Source organism: Thamnophis elegans, chromosome 3, assembly GCF_009769535.1.
Source record: "Thamnophis elegans isolate rThaEle1 chromosome 3, rThaEle1.pri, whole genome shotgun sequence".
Classification (NCBI taxonomy): Eukaryota; Metazoa; Chordata; class Lepidosauria; order Squamata; family Colubridae; genus Thamnophis; species Thamnophis elegans.
The window spans coordinates 112,910,129-112,928,527 of NC_045543.1; positions in this window are offsets into that span (position 1 = coordinate 112,910,129).

An 18,399-nucleotide genomic window follows, 5' to 3' on the forward strand; every position below is an offset into this window, starting at 1 on the left:
GTGGCTGTAGCAGGCAAGGTCTTTTCGAGGTGCGAGGACCAGTGGAGAGGGGAAGCATCGGAGCAGCGGAGGGAGAAAGGCGATCTCTCCCACGAAGCGAGAGGCTCCCTCAGATCGAGTGCAAAGGAGATCGGCTGATTAATGGCCGACCAGAAGACGTGACTGCCAGCCTTTAACAAGGAAGGGAAAGACAGCTGCAGGGAACATATCGGATTGAAAGATGGTAAACGAAAGACCTTGATTTAAGAACCTAAATTTGAAGAAATTAATAATTTAATTGTTCTGAGCACGGATACGTAAATGGGTGCATTGAGCTGAAGCGGCGAGTAAAGACGGACAGGGAAAGATTTAAGAGAGCCGAGTGGCAGATCGGATAGAGAAGGACTGAGTTTTTGAATATTTAAATTTGGAGGATTAACAGTGGGCGAGATGGTGAAGAGAAAGACAGTCGGTTGGATCTGTCTTCCTCGTGGGAAAAAGGGGGAAAAGATCTGCGAGTCACGAGGATTTGAATCAGCTTTAAAACTCTGGTGAGGCGGTGCTGAGGCATACTGATAGAGACAACAGAAGGGCGACACCTTGAAAGCGAAAACTGAGCGCCGGGGGGAAAAAAACAAACCATCCCCCCCTACTATAAGAAACCATATGAACCGGACGAAATTAGTGAACAAGACATCAGAAAATACCTAATGGAACAGAAACTTCCAGTCTTGCCGGAGGAGATGAGAGAGATGCTTGACAAGGAAGTTACACAAGAGGAATTGAAAAAGGCCATTCAAAAACAAAAAAAACAATAAAACACCTGGTCCAGATGGGCTTCCGTCGGAAATCTATAAAAAAACTCCAAAATACCGTAGAAGACAAATTATTAGAATTATTTAATGAGGCACTACAAAACGGTAAGGTTCCAAAATCATGGGGGGAAGCTTTCATTACCCTAATACCAAAGGAAGAGGCGGATAGTAGTAAAATTCAAAACTATAGACCTATATCCTTGTTAAACACGGATTACAAAATTTTTATATCAATTTTGGCGGAAAGATTAAAAATAATATTAAATCAAAACATCCATTCGGACCAAAACGGCTTTCTCCCTAAAAGACACATTCGGAACAATACAAGAATAATAATTAACACCTTGGAATTCTACGAAACAAGATCTGAGAAACAATTAGCATTAATTTTTGTCAACGCGCAGAAAGCATTCAATAACTTAGATTGGAATTTTTTAATCACACAACTAAAAATGATGAAATTCGGCGACAAATTTATTAAGATTATAGAAACTATATATTCACAGCAATTAGCAAACATTATAATTAATGGAGAATTAACAGAGAGGGTACGAATCGGAAAGGGTGTTAGACAAGGGTGTCCGCTCTCCCCATTACTATTTATTATGTCGTTAGAGGTACTCCTAAATCAGATAAGATTAAATCAGGAAATTAGGGGTTTGACCATAAAAAAAGAACAATATAAAACACAGGCCTTCGCTGACGACATGGTCTTTATTGTGGAAGACCCTCTAATCTCAGGACCGAAATTAATGAAGGACATTGAGGACTTTGGGCGTGTGGCCGGATTAAAAATAAATAAGGAAAAAACAAAAATGATTATAAAGAACTTTCCCAAAAAACAGATAGAAGAACTAGAGAAAGCAATGGAATTAAAGGTAACTAAAAAGGTCAAATACTTAGGGATTTTGCTATCTGCGAAATGCTCTTCTATAAAAGAAGATAACTATGATAAACTATTATGAAACATCCAAAAAGATTTTAAAAATTGGTCGAAGCTACAAATATCATTGATGGGAAGAATCGCAGTAATCAAGATGAATGTCTTGCCAAAAATACTCTATTTATTTCAAACGGCACCGGTCAAATTAGGAGAAAAATTTTATAACGATTTGGATAAAATGGTACGAAAGTTTGTGTGGAATGGCAAAAAGCCTAGAATAAAATATAAGCATCTTCAAGATAAAAGAGCGCAAGGTGGAATGGGCCTACCAGAATGGAAAGCATATCATCAAGCAGCAACAACAATGTGGATAAAAGAGTGGGTAATGTTAACCAACAAATCAGCGGTTCAAATCTCACCGGCTCAAGGTCGGCTCAGCCTTCCATCCTTCCGAGGTGGGTGAAATGAGGACCCGGACTGTGGGGGCAAGTTGCTGACTCAATTTGCTAAAAAAAATTTGTAAACCACTTAGAGGGCTGAAAGCCCTATGAAGCGGTATATAAGTCTAATAAGTCTAATAAAATAAAAGAATCCTAACGATAGAGGGCCACGACTTGCAATGGGGGTGGCACAATTACTTATGGTGTGAGGGAAATAAAGTCCACAATTATTTTAGAAGACACCATTTAAGAGGGGTACTGATTAAGGATTGGCTGGAAATTAGAAGGAAATTCTATATCCAACTACCCAAATGGATATCCCCGATGGAAGCCCTGATATACCCAAATTTGATAAATTTTGACAAAAATGTTATTTACAAACAGCTGTTAGATGACCAAAATAGACTAAATTCCAGGGAAAATTTGGCTGAAATGGGAATAAATATTGATTGGTGGCCATACTTTCAAATACAAAATAAATACAAATCAGATCTAGCACAATTTGGCTTTCAGGACAAGGACCAGGAATCATCCATGGTCACTTAAGCATGACTGTGTTAGTAACCAAATTAACTAGATTTATTCAATATGGCAAACTATAATCACAGAGCCTAGATTTACATAACTATTAAATCAAAGCCAAATAAGACACATTTGGATTGAGTTCACCAAAGTGGTTTGCTAAAATATAATTATTTTGTGAATTATTATGTTTTTATCCTATATTGATCACTCGGTCTCAAACCCCTATCTGTAATTTTCCCCACAATAGCCACCTTATGAGGTGAATGGTACTGAAAGTGACTAGCCTACAATCATTCAACTAAGAGAGGCCTACAATTCAGTCTACTGGTTTCTAAAGGAGCACCTTTACCTCTATGGGTAGTCCTCAACTTACAATCACAATTGGGACCAGAATTTATCATAAATTGATATGGTTGTAAAGCAAGTCATTGCATGACCGAATCCAATTTTAAAATCATTTTACCTCAGTGATTGTTGTTCACTGAAAAATTTGGGCGTTAAGCCAATCTGGTTTCACCAATTAACTTTGTCAGAAGCCAGCTGGAAAGGTCACACCAAAAAATTGTGATCACGTAACCATGCGGTGGGGTGGCAGTCACAACTTTGAGGGTGCGTCTTAGGCAGGGGTTAAATCAACTTAACCTTTGCTACCCGTTTGATAGCAACGTAAGCGAGCACACACCTCTGCACATGCGCAGGACATCCATGCATGCGCAGAGCATAAAAAACAGACGTGGACATCCAGTTGGGTGGGCAGAACCTGCTACCGAGCTCGCCTGCAATTTTTACTACTGGTTCAGGCAAACCGGTTTGAACTGGTAGCATTTCACCCCTGGTCTCAGATCATATTTAGCACTTTTAGCTTCAAGCTATCATTAGATGAACAGTTACAAGTCAAGTACTATCTGTACAGCAAACTGGCTCATGATATGGCATTATGCTGTAATATATAGTTTATATTGTTAATTTATGGTTCATTGTATAGTGGGAGCTAAGACCATTGGACTCATTCAGATAGCCATAGTTAGTTATTTTGGCATGGGCTTTGTATGCTTTCAAGCAAACCTTTTGGAAACTTCTGTAAAAGATTTGGGAAGACCTTACAAAATGCCTGTCCTCTCTGTTCTTCCCTCCCTCCACTTTTCCCTGAGCCTACCAATTTATAACAAATTCTTCCATCGTCCTGCCTGATTTCAAATTGTCTTGCTAACTTGGATTGAGAGTTCCTTATTTTTTTTAGCACGTATACATCGTTACTTTCATCTGAGTGTGTTTACCAAAATTCAGAATTGCCTCAGTATTGCTTAGGAAACATATTTCATAATATCTTAATAAGGAGTCATCTTCTAGGAAAAGGGATCCTTAACACTCAATGGAGCAAGAGCTGCAGAAACTATAGTGACAGATTGGTAGATATAAATATGATACTAAACATGGAAATATCCAGGAAGCTGAGATCCTAAGCCAGTGTTTCTCAACCTTGGCAACTTGAAGATGTCCGGACTTCAACTCCCAGAATTCCCCAGCCAGCTTCAACTGGGAGTTGAAGTCCGGACATCTTCAAGTTGCCAAGGTTGAGAAACACTGTCCTAAGCAGTCTCAGGTGGAAATAAGCACTGTTGAACTAAGACTAGTTGGGGTCAGTCTGAACTATATGTGTAATGTCTGTTTCAGACACAAATCAACAAGATTTTATTAATTTCCTCTAGATAGATTTGTATATAGTAACAAAACATATTTCTATGTATTCCTATCTTCAAATAATGTTTTAAAACTAACTTTTAAAAAAGAGATAATGTAGGAACTGAATTTTTGATTTTTTTTTTAATGTCTTGTCAAAATACTGAAACAGACAGTAGAGGGTGCAGTATTCATTTGTAAAACAATTCATCTGATTTGAATGTGAATGCAAATTATATTGGAGGCAATATAAAAAACGTATTATATGTTATAAACGTGTTACAAAAATTAGTTAAATATAAAATCAGAAATACACTGAGTGTGTTTCTAGGTGTGGAACGATTCTGAATTTCACGTGTGAGACCACATTTTCAGGCAAATAATAACTTTGGTGTCCTATCTGATAGATCTTTTGGACTTGCCACATTACCTGCAAACAGGAATAATGCATTCCCTCAAGAACTAGATTTAGTCCCAATTTTCCACTTTTAAGAGAAAATGAAGACATTCCTTATCAGCCAGGCTTACCATATTTTTCAGTGTATAAGATGCACCTTTTTCCCTCAAAAAAGAGAGTGAAAATCTGGGTGTGTCTTATACACTGAATACAGCATTTTTTTTCCCTTCTGAAACCCCACCCCTTCATCAAAATGGCTGCATGTAGCTTGTAGGGGGCTTTCAGAGAGCTCCTGAGGCCTGGGGAGGCCAGAAATGAAGAAAAAAGGGGGCATTTTTTGCTCAATTTTGCCCCCCCCAGCCCCCAGGATCACTCTATAAGCTTCCTAATGTCCTTTTTTGACAAAAAAGGGATCATTTTTACTCAGTATCCCCCCTACCCTTCCAGGAACATTCTACAAGCCACCTAAGGGCTATTCGTGCCCCCCCCTTTTTTTAAACGGGTCCATTTTTGTGAAAAATGGGCCATTTTGGGGAGGTTTGCAGAGCAAAACTTTTTAATTTGCCTCTTCAAAATCTTGGTGCGTCTTATATTCCAAAAAATAAGGTAGTTTATTCACCTGCACAAAATATGGGTTGGTTCACCCTTTCGACCGACCACAGAAAAGCTACAGCAGTATCTCCCACGCCTATCTCCCCCATCCCATTTTGCTGGGTCCCTACATGTCTTGGGCCTGCTTTCCCCCCTCCCAACTCTCTGCAGCCTTTGGGCCTGCTTCCCAACCCACAGAGTTGCACACCTTCCTCATCACCCTCCATCACTGATCATTCACTTACGGTACCTTCTGTACTGTAAAGCTCCAGAGTTCGCATTGAAAGCAGGCCACTCCACTCCTCAGCTTCCTTAGGCTGCATGGCTCCATCCAGGTAGTGGGCCCCAGTTTTGGAGCAGCCACATTTCACATAGGTGAAGCAGCCTGCTCTCCTCTAATGCGAGCTCTGAAGATCTTCAGAAGATAAATGAGAAACTGAGGGGTGGGGAAGAGGGTTTGAGTTGCCACCTACCTTTTGTAGAGCTCTGGAAAAAATGTTGGGGAAGAACACTAGGCTGCTCCACTCCTCAACATTCCTACAGGCTATGAGGCATGGTTCTGCAATGTGGCTTCTCCAAAAATGGCACCCTCGTCCAGGGCCATGTCACGTGACCTGCAGGGATGCTAAGGGGCAGAGTGGCCTGTTGTTCCCCAGTATGAGCTCCAGAGATCTACAAAAAGTGATTGGTGATGGGTAGGAGAGAATATGGGACCCAGAAGGATGGGAAAGCAGGCCCAAGGTCTGCAGGGACCTTGAGGGTGCAAATCGGGTTGCTTCAGGCCCTAGGTATAGCTTAACACATTGTGCAAAGCAAGATAAGTATAATGTATGCTGTAAACCATGATTAAGCAAGCTGTTATTTAGTGTGTTGTATTATCCCATGGCATTTTCAATCTGTTTCCATAATCTTGAAATACCGATCTCAATAGTTTACAAAACATACTAGAGAGCTTTAAAGTCATCCTAAATACTGAATGTTGAGAAACAACATGCATGGCTGCAAAATAACTAGTTTTCCACTTGCCGCTTATCAGTGTCAATTAATAGTCTTTTTAAAGTAATAACCGAAATAGGTCTGCTTTGGCAGTAATTACCTCCAAAAGAGCAAGCCTATTGTTTCTTGGGACATGAATCAGCTATACAACTGTCTTGAACTACCTTGTAATGTGGTAAGAAGCATTGGAGCATGCTCAGCAAAGATTCCCCAATTCCTAAGAATTGAGTAACATCAAGAACAAAAAGGGCTTTCCTTTCTTCCTCTATTTTCATCTAAATTAAATGAAGTATCTGTCCTGTACGTGCAGACTTGAATGCACAGAGGTTCCCATTGTTGTATTTTATTTTGCCCATTAAGACACACTTTATATACAGCCCTAGTAGATAGACCTGGTAAAAAGCAATGTAGCTCCATTGGGCCTAATAAAAGGACTATCTCTATCTTTTTAAACATGATTTCTAACTGAACCAGAGGTAGTGTTCAACAGGTTCTGATTAATTCTGGAGAATTGGTAGCAGAAATTTTGGGTAATTCGTAAATACCACCTCGGACTGGCCCCACCCTCATCTATTCTCTGCCTCCCAAGTCCCAGCTGATTGGGAGGAAATGGGAACTTTGCAGTATCCTTCCCCTGTCACGCCACCAAGCCATGCCCACCAAGCCATGTGACATTCACCAAGCCACACCCACAGAACTGGTAGTAAAACATTTTGAATCCCACCACTGAACTGAACATAACCTTTATGTTCATGTGGTAGTTTCTTGTCCCTATTTTCATATTTTGTCACCTTGAACTTGTGGATTTCACTCACAAAGTTCTTTTTTCCCCCCATTTATTGCTTTTAGGAGTTCATTCCAAGTAAGAGAAGTTTGACATCATCAGTTGATGGTAGTGTTTAAAATAAAGCTGACAAGTCAGATAAGATTCATAAATAAATATTGAGGGGGGGTGAAAGTTCCCCCTCCCAAAATAGAACATCTTAAAAGAGAGACCTTATTTTAAAAACTGATAATTGAGTTTGAACCAAAAGATATAATAATTATACAATTATAGGATGTAGGGCCGGATTTAGATGAAAAGAGGCCCTAGGCCAGTGATGGCGAACCTATGACACGCGTGTCAGTGCTGACACGCGTAGCCATTTGGGGTGACATGCACAGGATTTCATGCGATTCATCCTCGGCTCTTGCACGGCCGCCGAGGATGAAAGAATCTGTGCTGGAGGAATGGGGGGGCGGGACGTGTGATCTCCCCCGCCCACACTCAATGTATCGCCGCCGCCCCTTTCTGAGCGCAGGGGCTGCTGGTAAGGCGTGCGTGCCGTGCGCACACACGTCTTCAGCGCGGCGAGGGAGGACCCGCAGGAGAGGAGCACGCGAACAGTGCGCGCCTCTCTCCAGTCAGGCCGGCACAGAGAGTCTACTCCTGGGACTGTCGGTTACGACCGCACCACAGCAGGGAACAGCGGAGTGCCAACGGGAACTGTGAGCGCCATTAGCAGCAACTATTGGGGTGCCATGGACTTGTAATTGCCCACAATAACTGAGATAAGTGAGGGGGAGGTTGTGTTAGCTTGTTAGGCTAGTTAACCCCTAATTGGCTATCTATAATTCTATCTGCTGTCACTGGCCCACTGATGGAGCACCCAAAAAATAAAAAACAAAGGTTAAGTAAAGGGAGTGGTAGTGGCAGTGGCCGACCCTTTCAAGAGACATGGAGCGAGATGTATGGCATTATAGAAAAAAATGGCAGATCATTTTGCGTTCTATGTACTGAAACGGTAGTAAACAGAACGTGGAATATAAATAGACATTTTGAATCTAATCATTCCCAGCTCTTGGAAAAAAGTGAGGATGAAAGGAGGGAATACATTTCCAAGAAGCTACACCTTTATAAGAGCCAATCTAACTCCATCCTTAAATTTATGAAAGGCTCTACAAATTTAAACTCTGCAAGTTTGAGCATTGCTCACTCCATAGCTCAGCATGCAAAAGCGCTTAACAAAGAAGTTACTAAGCAGGTATGTTAAATAATTTGTTTTTGGTTTATTAAATACAATTATATATTGCAATTATACATTTTTGTAGTTTAAACTATAAATTGCGCAAAATTATGTTTTTGTCGAAGTGACACACAACGCGAGTTATGCTCGATTTTTTGCCGATTTTTGACACACCACGCCAAAAAGGTTGCCCATCACTGCCCTAGGCTATTCCACTTATGAGGTTCAAAGGTTCAAAGGTTTATTTCACTTGTATGCCGCCCTATTCCCGAAGGGCGGCTAACAAACCAAGGGGGGGGGATAGTACAAAACAAAGGACAAGCAACAAAATACAAAAAACAATTTAAAAAGAATCAACAGCCACACAATTTGAGCGGGGATGAGAACTCATCAGCCCCAGGCCTGCCGGAACAGCCAGGTTTTAAGGCCCTTTCACCTCCCATTTTTAAGTTTGTAAATTACATGAGAGTCAATAAAATACATCATTACTGTGATATATCAATATATATCAATATATATAGCTGGCCTCCCGACGGAGGGCTGCTCTGCTCTGCGGCAAAGGCAGCGAGGCCAGCCGCCTTCCCCGCTGCGCTCAGCTGCCCAGCTCGGCCCCCTCACCCTCACCTGCATGGCTGCTGGTGGGCTCTGTGTCGACGGGGTGGCTACTGGGAGCGGCCGCGCCTCTTGCCCGACCGCCGATGCCGGGAACATGGGCGGGCTCCCCAATTGCCGCTGCGCTGGAATGATCTTAACCAATACATTTTTATGTTTGTTTATTAGTCATACGCGTAGAATTTCTCCTTATTTTCGGTTCAGTGTTTTAGTGTTCACTGTTTTTAGAATAGTGGAATTTTAATTTTGCTAACAATTTGAATGTAGGCCCCTCTTGATCTTGAGGCCCTAGGCTGAAGCCTAGTTAGCCTATAGGAACATCCGGCCCTGATTATAGTAATATTATTCAGTTGCTTATATACAAAGCAGCAAAAGGTGATATCACAGTGAGTTGATCTTTTGTCTCCTTTTGAATTTATCTCTCACTATTTTGGAATGATATTCACTCTTCAGTTGCATCTGTCATTTAAGGAGAGGCTTACGATCAGACAAGCCTACTGTAACAACCCAAGGGCTTCTATATTTCTTCATAATACTAGCCGAGTACTGAGGAGCTGAAATACCTATTTCTTAGCATTGTTTAAAAAATGGTTGCATGGTTGTTGTCATCAGGAGTCAAGTTTGACCCAAGAACATATTTTATTCATGTACAAATGGAAATGCTTTATTGAAAGATGAAGGAAAGGATGGCGATAAACTGAAAAACTACTAAAAATCTGCAAATACATCCCTGGCTTATCCAAGCATATCCACTTAAGGTTAAGGAATACTTTATCTGTTCAAGACTGGCAAGTTGCTGTCAATCACTGGAGACGATACTAAAGTAGATCAGCAATATGAAGTAGATTCCTAGATTATTCTGCCATTGCATGTCAGTCTTCTCAAAATTGCAAGAGATAATGTGTCAAATGCAGGTAGTCCTCGACTTAACAACAGTTTAATGACCAAAGTTACTAAGGCACTGAAAAAAGTGATTTATGACCGTTTTTCATACAAAGGATGACCTTTGCATCGTCCTTACGGTCACGTGATCAAAATTCAGAAGCTTGGCAATGGTTGCCGTGTCCCAGGGTCATGTGATCACCTTTTGCAAACATCTGCCAAGCAAAGGCAATGAGGAATACAGATTCACTTCACTTACTAACTTAACAACAACTGCAGTGATTCACTTAATTGTGGCAAGAAAGGTCATAAAATGGGGCAAAACTCACTAAAAATTGTCTCAGCAACAGACATTTTAGGTTCAACTGTGGTCATAGGTCAGGGGTGTCAAACTCAATTTCATTGAAGGTTGCATCAGGATTGTGCTTGACCTCAGGAGGCCAGGGGGTGTGTGGCCAGCTTGATGTCACTCCAGTCGGGGACCTGTGGTGGCCCGAGTGCTCTGCCAACGAAAATGGGCTCCCGTTTCCGGACTGCCACGGCCTCCTGCAACCCTCTGCCAATGAAAACGGAGCTCCCAAGCTGGCAGAGGATTGTAGGAGGCCATGGCAGCCAAAAATGGAGCTTGGGAGCCCATTTTTGCTTGGAGAAGTACCATGGGCTGGTCTGTCACTGTTTCCAGGATGGCTCCATGGGCCAGATCCAGCCCCCAAGCGATGAGTTTGACACCTCGGTCATAGGTCAAGGACTACCCATCCTTGCTAACACCTGTCGTCCAAAATATTTGGACAGTTGGAAATGATCGATTAATGGGGTAGAGCATAAATATATAAATTTTAACAGAAACTTTGTTTTGCCATTCTAAAAATAATTGCATTGTGGGGAGGAAGAGAAATAAAGCAGCCCATTCTTTGGGAAGAATGCATTTATGTGTCAAACTTTGATAGTTCTCATTTCAGAGTGTCCAAAAAAAGAGAGAACTGGAATAGAAAAGAGTGATGCCTGTATAAAATCCTCCCTGTGGTTAAGCAGTTTCAGGGGAAATTTAGACCGCAAAATATGTTCTGTTGTACTTTTACTACCTTTTAGAAAGGAACCAGGATTAGCAATGAAGATAGATTGTGGCTTTGAAGTCTTATGGGTTTTTCTGAAGATTGAAATAAGATTTATTCTTTTAATGTCAAAAAAGGCAGAAGAATATTTTGTAACCCTATTTCTTGATAACAATACAGACGTAGTTTAATATTCTTCAAAATTGGGAGTAAGAGGGGTTGATTTCCTAATCTAGTTTATAATCTTGGATGGGTTCCATCCAAATATTAACCAGCTGTTACCTACAGATCATCCAAGATTGATTTGGTGCTATTATTGCTTAGACAAATAGGGACAAGCTTAGACATAAAAATCTAAGCCTAACTGGTATTTTTGTTTTAATTTAATTTTAAACAATTACAATTAATTTTCTTAAAATGTGTTACATATTGATACTAATGTATAATGAATGTGTGTGCACATACATACATTCATATTATAATCAATCAGAATGAATACACTGTAAGATGAAGACTTCTTCACTGAAAATTATGAGGTCATTATCTACCACACTGGTTCAATATAGGTTGGGAGACAGATGTTTTTTTGACTTCCCAATGTAGGGTTGTGAGAGAAAGACTGGTCCAAACTCCAAAGTCATCCAACCAGCTTCCATGCCTAAGGAAGAACTAGAACCTAAGTCCTTCCCATTCCTAGTGCAGCACCTTAACTGTTATACCACACTGTCTCTCATAATTATTAGATAACAGATTATGTTTAAAACAAAATATAAAGTAATTTTAAAAATGTAAAAGCCTCAAGCAAACAAACAAATTATTATTCCAAACAAAACAGATGAAAAAAAGACAAGAAAAGGAAAGTAACGTTTAAAATCCTATTAATTAAAATACCACATTATTCTAATATACAAATTATATTACTATTATATTGCTATTCTGCAATTTGATAGTATTCATTTTAAATTCGAATCATTACATATTTGAACCATATCAAGTCACACTATTCAATATTATCTCCTTCAAAAGAAGGGCTAAGAAGTGACAAATTTCATTAAACTAATTTTTAAAATCTCTTACAGTGCATAAATATCCTTCTAGAAACATATCACCTTTTCTCAAAAGAGTTCAACCAAGATATACTTAATGATTTTCATAAACTCAGAGAGTTTCAATTTTTCTTCCAAGAACTGGCTCACTTTTAGCATTTATATCTGACCAATAAGGAATTAGCAGTTGACATGTTCATGAAAAATAGTTACTTTTTCAATTTAGAAACCTTTTTTTAAAAGGTGGGCCACCTCAAATGAACAGATACATCAATATCTAATTTTAAGTCCTGTGTCCTAACTTACTAATGCTTTTATTATTGTTAATGTTTTCTGAAACAGAGTATTTGTAAATGTTAACTCATGACTGGTATGAAAAAATGCCTTAAATGCTTATGTTGTAGACCAGCCTGGCGAGAAATGGCTTGGGGCCCCCAATTCAGATAATTCATAGTAGGCCATTGCAGTCATCTTTAGATTTAACAATTGACAGCAAATGCACTCAGCTCCAATATTCTGTGTATTTCAAATATCTCCAGATGAAAGTGGAACTTTAAGTACTAGGATTTAAAAGCTAAGATTAAGTCTTGAGATAGGCCTTGAGTCAAAGTAAAACTAACTGCTTATTCAAAATGATGAAGGAAATTTGCTTTATACAAATTAAAAGCCACTATTTAAAAATACTTAAATGTGTCATAGGAATCCAATCATTACTGTATAGTTTCTAAGTCTAAACCGTGGCTTAAGATATTGTGTAAGCCTAGGTAATTATGCTTTATTCAATACCTCATAGTTAGAAAACTGTGACTTAATTTAGAAGCCATCTTCTCTTGCCCTATCATAGAAACATTGAAATATAGTGATGATTTCCTTTTACATGGTAAGATCACTGAACAGAGTGGTTGGATTTACACAGCATGAAAAACCAGGGTTTTAAAACTGTTTGTTGCCAAAATTATCATATACTACTACTAAGCAAAAATAAACAAGCTTTTTGAATTTAAATAAAACAGATCAGAAAGACTTTCACAAATCCACAATCAGTAATACAACCTGAATCAAACAGGGACACATCCATTTATTTTCCACAAATGGATATTTCTATATTTTTTACCACAAAGGTCAGATCTTTTAATAAGATACAGTGAGTAACATGAAATTTAGCTAGCACATTTTCAGGAACTTCATTCAATGAAATAGGTGAAACAGTAGTATATTTTTGGGGGAAAACACTGCATGAAATGTATCTAGACAGCAAAGCAGTAGGCAGAAACAATTATAGCTAAACTGGCCTATCTTCATATAAATTGAAGGTTAATCATGTTTACCAAGACCAGCATATTGCTATTTAAAATAAATTGCAGTACAAATGTATGTAGCTAACACCAACCACTTCAGTTCTTTTACAATACATGGTTAATTGAGTGCCATTCTTTAATTAGGAAATAACTAATTTTGTTTCCCAGTAAAGTGGCATATAATAATCTTGCCGGATTAATGGTATATAAATAATTTCCATGCTTTTTTTCTAACTAGTATTTATCCATTAGTTCTAAAAGGAAAAGTTTTAGCTTCGATTTAATTATAATATAAATACTTTTGGACTTTGCAAGATGGAGATTTAAGAAAATCCAGACTTTCTAAGAACAAAATTCTCTGATCCATAATTGTGGTTGTTTTGATAACACCAACACCATTCTCCATATAGTTATTGATTGTCACTATTTCCTATCTATTATGCATCACGACTTTGTGGCATTATACTGTATTAAATAGATATAACAGATAATTCAAATATTATGTGTAAAAGCTTTTTAGTTGACATTGAATGATTATAACTAAAGAACCAGATGTGAATATGATGGATAATTGTGGATCATTTTGAACAAATAGTCAGGTTTTTCTGTTGTGATTTCAATGGATGGGTTGGAATGAGATGAACAAATTACAGAAAAAGTGATTGGGCAATTGGAGTCTAAGGATAATGACAGTGATAAATGCTGAGAAAAAGTTACATTTGTTTTAAGTATATAATTTAAGACTACATCTATACATATGTAAACAGGATAAAGAATAGATATACTACATCTGAAAACACAATTGCTTTAAATTCCTTAGTAGAGAATATGAGGGAAATTTGAAGTATTGATTTTGGAACAGTACCAAGAATGTACCTTGAAGAGAAATGGACATGGAAGAAAACTTAAAAAGTGACACCAACAGGAGTGAAAGTGTTTTGACTTCAGGAACAGAAAATGTGAGTCCTGTCTGAAAAAGTGTTAAGTAGATTGATTTCCCAAGAGAATGAACAGAAAGTGGATGTAAGAAAAAAAAGGATGCGAAAGCTACCTAAAACCTATTGGGGGGAAAATTGTGTTGTGCCAATGGGAAGTATGAAAAACAATGTTTGGTGAAATGTTGAAGTGAAAGAGATTGTGAATAAAAGAACATGCATTTAAGAAAATGCTGGAAGATTGGGGATGAAAAAAAGATGGCATATAACATTTGTAGAGAGAAAATTATATTTTCTTGTATATAATTTTATTAAAAGTTTTAAAATCAAAGGTAAAAATTAAAACAAATTAATGTAGGATAAAAAAATCAGGGAACTAAAAGTGATGATGAAAATAATAATAATAATAATAATAATAATAACAACAACAACAACTCCGCTGTTGCTGGTCCCAAGCCCGGATGAGAAAGGAGGAGGGTTGGGGTCAGGTTGGCATCTGGTCCCGTAAAAAAAACCCGCCAACCCATACAATATGGTGAAAAAAACAAATAAGAATTCCATACCGCATCGGTCGTCGCGCGGGTTAACAAGGGCCGCGGCGGATGTTGAGGTCCCTGGACATCCATCGACAAGTGGGCTACAAGTGGACCAGCCAACAAAACGACAAAAATATAGTGCAGATGAAAACCGTACCATAATGGCCTGTTACTACAACTCAGAGCCAGAAAAAAGAGGCTATTTAAAGCGAATGTATGAATTATGGAAACAACAATATCCAGATTCAAATGTTAGTGAACAACGACTAGCAGACCAACGGCGATTTATTATACGAAATAAAGTGTTTAGTGAAGTTGAACATGAGGAAATTCAGGCAAATTGCAAAATCCAAAAAACAATATCACAAGTGGAAATAACTGATATTCAAGACACAACTAAAGACATTATAGTAGAACTCCCAGAAGAAGCTCTTGGGGAGGAAATAACATCACCACCACTAGAACCAGTTATCACTGAACCAACTGATGAACTAACTCAAAAACAAAAAGAATTGAAGGATAAGATCATGGAGCATTTTCTGCTTAATGAGGAAAGGCAACGTTTACCATCACTAAAAACTGTGCCTAAGAAAATTTTGGCCCCTATCATGAAAATGGTTAATGCAGTGTTTTCAACAATTGAACCGGGATCCATCTTGGAAACAAACCAGTTAATGTACAGCGCAGCTGTAATAGTCACTAATGAACTAGGCATTAAAATTAAAGTACCTAGTCACACAACAGAAAAAGCATCAAAGCCAAAGTGGAAAATCCGTTTAGAACAAAAAATCAAAAAATTAAGGGCAGATGCTAGTAACTTAAAGAACATGCATGAGCAATGGCTTAAAAACAACAAAATCATAGATCGGCTAATCAGAAGATATAGATTGGATACAAGAAATATCAATGAAGCTGTAGAGATTGTAAAACAGCAGATAACAGCAACAGCTAGAAAAATTGAAAGATATGAGGCACGAATCATCTAATATAAACAAAATCAGCAATTTGGATCAGACCAACGGCATTTTTATCAAAGTCTTAATGTGAATGGTGACACCAAAAGTGAAAAACCAGAAAAACAGGCCACAGTTGAATTCTGGAAAGAATTGTGGGAAAATGTAAAGGACTACAACAAGGAAGCAAAGTGGATACATGACTTTGAGAAAAGCATTGGCAACAAACAAATGCAAGTATTAGAAATAACAACTGAGATGGTCAAAAATCGAGTTAAAAGGGTAAAGAATTGGACATCACCTGGAAAGGACCAATTACATGGTTTCTGGCTCAAATATCTGACCAGTTTACATGCAATATTGGCCAGGCAACTGAATGAAATTTTACAAAAGGGCCAAATTGATGAATGGTTGACAACTGGAAAAACATACCTGATTCAGAAAGATGCAACTAAAGGAACAACACCTGAAAACTACAGACCAATAACATGCTTGCCAACAACCTTCAAATTACTCACAGTCATTATTGCAGATAACATGATGGATTATTTGGAAACAAACAACATCTTGCCAGTAATGTTTGGAATGTTTGGAATGTTTATTATAATTTATAGGCCGCCCTTTTCCCTGAGGGGACTCAGGGCGGCTTACAAAACACGGGGAAGGGAGTACAAAGACAAAAAACATAAGACAATACATAATATTAAAAATAGAGCACAACATTCATTCATCATTCGGGAGGGGACGAACTAAGATTTTTTATCCCCAGGCCTGACGGGATAGCCAGATCTTAAGGGCCGTGCGGAAGGCCTGGGCGGTGGTGAGGGTGCGGATCTCCACGGGGAGATTGTTCCATAGCGTCGGAGCTGCAACTGAGAAGGCTCTCCTCCGCGTAGTCGCCAGTCGGCACTGACTGGCGGATGGAATTCGGAGGAGGCCTACCCTGTGCGATCTGATGGGACGCAGGGAGGTAATTGGCAGAAGGCGGTCTCTCAAATAGCCAGATCCACTACCATGGAGCGCTTTGTGAGTGGTAAGTAGGACCTTGAAGTGCACCCGGAGATCAACAGGTAGCCAGCGCAGCTCACGGAGGATCGGTGTTATGTGGGCGAACCGTGGTGCGCCCACGATCACTCGCGCGGCCGCATTCTGGACTAGCTGAAGTCGCCGGATGCTCTTCAAGGGCAGCCCCATGTAGAGCACGTTGCAGTATTCCAGCCTGGAGATCACAAGGGCTCGAGTGACTGTTGTGAGTGCCTCCCGGTTCAGGTAGGGCCGCAACTGGCGCATCAGGCGAACCTGAGCAAATGCCCCCCTGGTCACAGCTGACAAATGATGGTCAAAACTCAGCTATGGGTCCAGGAGGACTCCCAAGTTGCGGACCCTGTCTGAGGGGTATAAATTTTGTCCCCCCAGCCTGATTGATGGAACATTAGCCAAATTATTGGGAGGAAAACACAACAGCCACTCTGTCTTTTCCGGGTTGAGCACCAGTTTGTTAGCTCTCATCCAGTCTTTGACAGCCTCAAGGCCCCGGCTCATCACTTCCACCGCTTCATTGAGTTGGCACGGGGCGGACAGATACAACTGTGTATCGTCCGCATACTGATGGTATTTTATCCCGTGCCTCCGAATGATCTCGCCCAGCAGTTTCATGTATATGTTAAATAGTAGGGGGGATAAGACCGAGCCCTGCGGCACCCCACAAGTAAGGGGCCTCGGGGACGATCTCTGCCCCCCCACCAACACCGACTGCGACCTGTCCGAGAGGTAGGAGGAGAACCACTGCAAAACAGTGCCGCCCACCCCCACCTCCCGCAGTCGTCGCAGAAGGATACCATGGTCGATGGTATCGAAAGCCGCTGAGAGGTCAAGGAGAACCAGGATTGACGCATAGCCTCCATCTCTGGCTCTCCAGAGATCATCGGTCAATGCGACCAAAGCGGTTTCTGTGCTGTAACCGGGCCTGAAGCCAGACTGGAAGGGGTCAAGATAGTTAGCTTCCTCCAAGGTACGCTGAAGCTGGAAGGCCACCACCTTCTCAACAACCTTCCCCACAAAGGGGAGGTTGGAGACTGGACGGTAGTTGTTAAGAACTGCTGGATCCAAGGACGGTTTCTTCAGGAGGGGTCTCACCACCGCCGCCTTCAGCGCGGTGGGGAGATGCCCCTCCCGAAGAGAGGTGGTAACAACCGCCTGGATCCAGCCTCGTGTTACCTCACTGCTGTTGGCAACCAGCCAGGAGGGACACGGGTCCAGTATACAGGTGGAGGCACTCACAGCTCGCATAGCCTTGTCCACATCCCCGGAGGCAACATCCTGAAACTCAACCCAGAGATGGTCTGCCAGATCATTCCCTTGTGTCTCGGCTGGATCTGCAGGAGTGGAGTCCAGGTCCGATCGAAACCGAGCAACTTTGTCCGCCAAGAACTGTACATACTCCTCAGCCTTACCCTGTAAGGGGTTCTCCGTCTCCCTCCTATTTAGGAGGGAGCGGGTTATCCTAAACAGGGCGGCTGGGCGGGACTCGGCGGACGCTACCAAGGAGGCAATGTGTGATCTTTTGGCTGTTCTTAGAGCCCGAATATACTCCTTGGTGCAAGATGTCAACAGTGCCCGGCTCGACTCGGACCTATCGGACCTCCACAGGTGCTCTAGGCGTCTCCTCCAGCGCTTTATCTCACGGAGCTCCTCGGTGAACCAAGGAGGCCTCCGTGGGCCGCTGACCCGGAGGGGCCGTAGTGGCGCAATCCGGTCCAGAGACTCTGATGCT